The sequence below is a fragment of the Camelus dromedarius genome, chromosome 6 (genome assembly GCF_036321535.1).
Source record: "Camelus dromedarius isolate mCamDro1 chromosome 6, mCamDro1.pat, whole genome shotgun sequence".
NCBI lineage: Eukaryota > Metazoa > Chordata > Mammalia > Artiodactyla > Camelidae > Camelus > Camelus dromedarius.
Genome location: NC_087441.1, coordinates 47,083,141 through 47,089,964, shown reverse-complemented (window position 1 = coordinate 47,089,964; position 6,824 = coordinate 47,083,141).

Sequence of the window (6,824 nt, the reverse complement as noted above, 5' to 3'; positions counted from 1 at the left end):
GTTAAGCAGGGAGGTACTTGTGATGAGTTCTTTCTTGCTGGGTAAATGTGTTTACTTTTTTCCACTGGTATTTATACTAGTTAATGTGTTGCACCAGATAAATCTACTTCCTGAGTCCATCTTTCAGCTTGTTCTCCTCTCTTTGGAGCTGACAAATGATTTGAGTTTGACACAGTTTATCAGTGGAGCCCTTGCTGGGTGCTGCCAGCCGCTGGCTCAGAATACTGCGGAGAAAAAGTGAGTTATCTGCAATAGTTTGTTCCTAGTCCCTCTAGCTAGAGGAGGGTGCGTGACTCAGGAACCAAGTCGGATGGCTGTGAGTTGTTTTACATCCTGTACCATACATGTTTGCAGCCCAAGACAGGCTCTTCCTGGTAGGGTCACTCTAAAACTGAATCAATGAGGCACAATTTTCAATTTTATCAGAAAGGGGAAATTAAACCTGTTTGGTGGCTGTTATCATACCTCTGATGCCGAAGGGCACTAAAAATGCTTTACATTTGCCAAACACTAAAATAAGTTGTACCCCCAAATGATTGCAATCCCAGAGACTGCTTCTCTTGATGGGGGCAGGGGACAGGACAGACAGTAGGCAGCCTTCTTCATTTTGTATCAATGTGTCTTGATTTAATGTGCATTCACACTAACTAAAGGTGATAAACTTGAAATAAACAGCATCAGGCAGAACTTTAAAAGTTTTTTTTAAACCTTTTTAATTCTAAAAAAAAATATTTTACAGTACAAAAGGTGTAATGCACCCTATGACCCAGTTCAACAATTATCAACTCAAGACTTGGGTGGTTCCATCTGTACCCCACAGCCGCCCACCCTGGGGATTGTGAAGCAAATCCTGGAGAGTGTGATTTCAGACATAAGTATTTCAGGATGTATATCTGAAACATAAGGCTTTATTCAAAAAAAAAAATCACAAAATGATTGTACTTTGTAAGGACAGAGGAGACTGAATGGGGAAAGGTCAGAAGAGACGACTCTATAAAGATTTTTCAACATAAAAAATAAACCCTAAGGGTCAAAATTGTATGGCAAAGATAATTTTGCTCCTTCTGTAAGATTCTGGAAGGAGATCTTCTGGAAGGAAAGCACGCACATGCAGGCAGGCACCAAAGTGGCACTTAGAGCTCTGTCGTGTTGATAGAATTATGTGCTTTGGGTGAGAACGAATGCTCTGAGTAGCTGGGGATGGCAGCTTCATTAGTGAGCCGTCAGCCACAAATAGAATCACCGGGGCATAGAATCACCGGGGCATGTACTCTGTATGCATAAGCACATGCAGACTTGGCAGCCAGCAGTGATCTAACAGTTGGCTCCTCTGTGTGCCCTGTGCCACTTGTGGAGTCTAATGCAAAGCACGGTTTAGTCACTGGTGTGCCCGTGAGCATGATTAGCTGCTACCGATTAGTAAACTGTTGGAGGCCCCAGAGGTACTGATTTGGAGGAAGCGTTCTGTTCCGACACCCGTCTCCCCGCCAACACCCTTCCTTCTCCTCTCCTCCGGCGATGAGGAAGAGGGGGAAAGTAAAAGAGAAAAAGGGGTCCAGATGGGAAGAAAAGAATGCTGAAAAGATCCCGCAGGAAGTAGGTCAGGTACTGTGGAGATTAGAGCAGCATGCTTCATCCCTGAATGCAGGAGCCAGGGACAAGTAGCACACAATTAGGAGGGATTAGAACAGCAACAAGTAGCTTGGATTTATCAGCTTTAATTGTCTATTGTCAGGACAGCGCTCTCCTCCCGAGGATCATGGCGGTCTACATCCTAATACTTTTAACGGACCTCCATTGTGGGATTATCTCTCCTAAAGACAGTGCCTGTTCTTTTAAAAGGAGCTACTGGGAAGCCAGCCTGAAAACTGCAGAGCCCTGGCTTTCCCTGTGATTGGTCCCATTCTAGGGTAATGCAAGGTTGCCCTTCTGTCCTCAGGGGCACACCTTAAGGGGGAAGATGCCTATTGAACATTAACCCCTCAGTCCCAGCCTCCCCTGTGTACTTGCAAGAAACAATGGGCTGTAGATGGAGATCAGATAAGCCAGGGTTGCCGGCTTCACAATCTCCACACTATCTTCTTGTTAAAAGGCTTCCTGGCATATTCTTAGTCAACATTAGAGAGTTTTGCAAAAGATAAGTTTGTCTGTTAAATTAGGTTTGTCATTGTATTGCCTTCTCTTTCCTCCAGCACCTCTCAACAACTCAGGTGGAGAAGAAAGCTTTTAAAGGACCAGTCACAGGTCTCCAGGCCCAGGCACTGAATTTGGCAGGTTTAATTTAACATTGAAAAGGTGCTACAATAGGTGCGTCTCCTCCCCACCTCCCTCCCTAGCCCACCTGCACCCCAGCCCCCGAAGCTGCTTAATAATACATGAGCAGAGAGCCAAGTTCTGGTTTTGCTGTCTGCCTGTGCAGAGGCATGTTTGAGGGCTGGTATCGGCCAGGTTCCCAGTTTTATGTGAGATCCAGGTATTGAAGGAGGGCCAGGAGAGATGAGCTTTCTGCTTCCTGACCTCTGGCCCTTGGTTTCCTCTGCCGGAAAAGGAGATATTGGGCTGGATCTGTGGTCCTCAATGCAGGCCACATCTTAAATCCCCTTTGGAGCAGAACTGGAGGATGGGGAACATCTTTCTGTCTTTAAACAAATGACAAAGGTCCTTTTGCTTTTTTCCTGCTCTGTGTTTCATAGGGAGTTCAAAGGATTTCACTATTAATTGTCTTTTCTCTCCTAACTCACTCAGGCACATCAACATTGAGCCTCCATGATCTTGAATCTTTGCTTCGAAAGGATGAGAAGAAACTGTCAGCCCCATTTTTAATAAGCAGCCATTCTTCCTCCATCCTTTGTTGAACACTCTGGGCTTTCAGGGAAGTACCCTGTGACAGGCCCCACCGTGGAGTGCTTTTTCCTGTTCTGTGGGGCCGGCTCCTGCCCACGCCGGTGCTGCCGGCCTCACAGCTGCCCTTCCGGCTGCTGTGTCTTCTCATCAGTTCACCTTTGTTCTGAAGACAGCTCGCCCCTCTTTCATCTCACTCTGGTACCACACTCCCATCTACACCCTTCCTTTGTACTTCCACCTGGGATTCCACCCAGCCCACCCTGCCCCCAACCTTTCAGTGTGGTTTCTCCTCCCACTGGAAGGTGAGAGGAGCAAACTTCTGCCCCGAGGTCTTCCTTCTCTTGGGTGGAAGCCACTCTTCGTCTTCCCTCCATGGACAGAAGAGGTAAGAAAGAGAAAGCGGAGTTGAGGATGTGCACCTTTTCCTGTTTCTCTCGTCCTCCCTGACTCACAGTCCGTATTTCGCCCTGTTGGTCTGTTTGTTTTATTCCCTTGCCCCATCAAATGCAAGATTAGGAAATGTTTTCCAGAATCAGAAATGGTCTTCCTTCCTGTGTCCTTCCCTATAGCCTTTTCAGAAATGTAAATCCCTCTCTTGTCTGACTACTGGGTAAAATAGAAACATAATTAGGAAGAAAAACAAACATGGGACATCCACCTTGGTTTCCTCGCCAATCACATAGAAATGATTATCATGGCTGTTGTTATGTTTTAAGTTGGTGGATGTCCAACTCAATGAATAATTAGAATATAGGTAAATGGTTCGATCTGAACACAACTATCTGTCTGAAGGACAGGTTAAGAAGACCCTTAAGTCTGACGATACGGAGTTGGTTATAAATACTGAGACCTCAGACACTGTATGGGTTTTATAAAGTCCTCTGGTGGCACTTACCAGATCTTTATGCCCAGAGAAGGGACGGAGCTCGGCTTGGAGTCTTCAATTTACTGAATTTTTTTTTGCCCTTATTTAGGAAGTCAAAACACTGACGTCATTTCAATCCCCCTAGGATCACCACCCCAAGGTCTAGGCCCTGAATGTGTTTGTCCAAAGTGTCGAGGTGGTGAGCCGTGTCACGGGAAGGCAGGCTTATGCTATTTTTAAATGGATGCAACCCATGATTGGAACATATCATGCACATATCACACCAATGACACACACACTGCATCGTCACACCGCATGTGTCATACATACATTCTCTCTCACTCACACATATCCCTGCCTTTCTGGTCCGGCTTAAAAAAAGGCAGGCAGCCAGAATGCCGAGCTCAGTGATTTGAGATGAAAAGGCTGTTAAAAGTTTAAAAACCAAGAGCCCCTCTAGTGTTCAGCCTGGCCCTAAGACATGTGGGAGGGCTTCAAAGCTGCGGTGCCCCTCTTTTAGAGATCAGGCTTGCAGTTGGCCCCCAAATGTTTACCAGCATGAAGATGCCTGACTGACAGGAAGTGGGTGTGGGGGGTGAGGGTGGGTGGGTGGGTAAGGAGCAGGGAGAGGAGGGGGGTGTGTTCTCTTGATGTGGTTAGTCTGTCATTGACCTTGTTTGGGTAGAGCAGGAGTTGAATTAGAAAATGAAAACACGTTTCCTCTTAGGCACGAAATTTCATCTCATTTTTTACTTTCCTTCGGAAGAAAAAAAATGTCTTTGTTCCCAAGGAGAGTCAGGTCTCCAGGTTTGGTACTCAATTTCCCTTCACTCTACAACCGTCTTCCCCTCCTGTCCTCTGGCCGCCTACATGGCAATCCCCAGCCCCCTGAGGACTGGGCCGGGTGCAGCAGCGGAGCCTGAATGTCAGGCTTTGTCGAGCCGTTGTGAGGACACCATCCAAGGGAATAGATGGGGAGGTTCTGAGAGCTGGGCTGTTTGGATTATTCATGATTTGCTGCCATTGTGAACACTTTTAAGGAGAGAACTCTGCCTGAGAATTGCTGATTAATACAGGTAACTGAGGTTGGCTTTTTTTTTTTTTTTTTTTTGGTGTTCTAACAGGGAGGGAAAAAATAGAGTGACTAAAAACACACCAAGTTATTACTTAGAAACAAACACTTTGAGACTTGAGATTCCAGACAGCAGCAGCCTTAGATAGGTCTATGCACAGCTGTACCAGCGCCAACATCTGCCTGCTTGTCAGGATTCTAAAGGCTGGCTTGGGCCTACTAGAAGGGGTGAGTGAAGTTCGGAGGCCGCCTCCCCAGTCCCTTCCCCCTTAACACTTGTGCTGGACGATACCTAAATTGGACTATGTGAACATGCTTTTTCTTATAATTGGGGCCTGCTTCCTTTCCTTTATTCATTCTTCCCTTTTTGCAGCTTGCATTTTAAATTATATTATTGCCCACTCTTGACTACTATAATTACAATAAAAATAGTGTGCTTTGGTGCTTTTTGTATTGTTGGAAGGATTTTACAGTCCAACACTGTGTCTCAGAATTTACTTTCCTTAAAGTTCCACTCGTGGCCTTCTCCAGCTCAGCTAGGGCACCTGGAACTAATTTTAGGGTTGCCTGGCAAAGCCCCACACTGGTATTTGAAGTCTGCGTCCTCCCTAGACTCAAGCCCATTTCACCACCTCTGAAGGTGAGTGCAGGCTGATATTAATTAACAGTGAGTTGATTCACTGGCATCTTCCAGTCATTAAAGTAAATATTTGGCTTAAAATAGCCTCTTCCCATCTCAATTCTCCAACTTTGTGCTCCTTGCCTTACTCTACCGCAGTTGACTCACCAGCACTTGCGGGGTGTATGTGGCCTAAGAACAGAGTTTGATTCTAAAAGGGAAGTGAAATACTCTTTTAACATCTGCAGGCGAGACTGTTGGAACAGTCTGGCCTTCAGCATGACTACGTTGTTTTTTTGTCCATTGTGGCGCTGAGTCAGCATCAGTTAATAAACCCTCTCGAGAAGGCTGAATTTCTCTTGTTTAATTATCATCTTGGAGCTTTCTGAGAACTCTTGAAAGAATTGTTCATTCAGTTTTATACCCCTAGCACCTCTGCCGACTAAAAGTCTTGTTTCCTCTTGGCACCAGCGTCCCCTCTGGCAGAACATGCAACAGCAGGTCACCAGGCAGTGAGCGGGGGAGTGTGTGCTACTTATGTCCCCTAGTGGGAATTTAATTGTTCTGTCCTACAGAGATAGTGGAAGGAGTTTAGACACAAATACCATTTCCTGGGAAATCATCTTTTGCCTCCCACCTGCCCACCCCTAACCAAAAAAAAAAAAAAAATCTAGAAGAATTTCCTTAAAGAGAGAAGAAATTTGAAAGAGAAACAGACATTTTTTTGATGGAGTTGGGCTTTTGTTTTGCTTTGTTTTGTTTCTTCCTGTAAACAAATACTCACATGTCCACTTCATTGTATGACTAAGTTGGTATCATTAGGTTGGGACTGGGTGTGTGTACATGGTGGTGTGTGTGTTGGGAAGTGGGTGTGTATGCACACATGTATTTAAAATGTTAGAAAAGACACTGCAGCCTAAAGGCTGAAGGAGAGACGATGTTTAAAAACCATCACCTATGTGAGGGAAGCAGGAAAAGTGGGAGACTTGTGTTCCAGTGACCTCAAGGGTCCTTGAAATCGGGTGCCTGCTCTAAATGGACCCTTTGCATCATTGTTTCTCTGAATTAGAGGATTCCTTGCTGAAGGCACAAGACCATTGAAGGAAGTAAAGCATCTGGTTTGTTTTGTAATGAGAAGCAGGAATGCGAGGTCCACGCTCTTAATAATAAACAAACAGGACATTGTATGCCATCATCACAGGATGTCCTTCCTTCCACAGAGGGCTGACTGGGGCTGGAGGAAAAGCCAGACGGGGCTCCCGACGAAGAGCCCCACTAATTACTGCCTCCGTCTGCCTTCCACTTGCAATGATCAGTTCCACATTCCCTCTAACTAGGAAACTATTCATGCTCCACAATGCTCACACACTCCTCGGAAGTCTGCCTGTGGTTTTTCAGGAGGAGAGAAAAGGCGAAGAAATTTT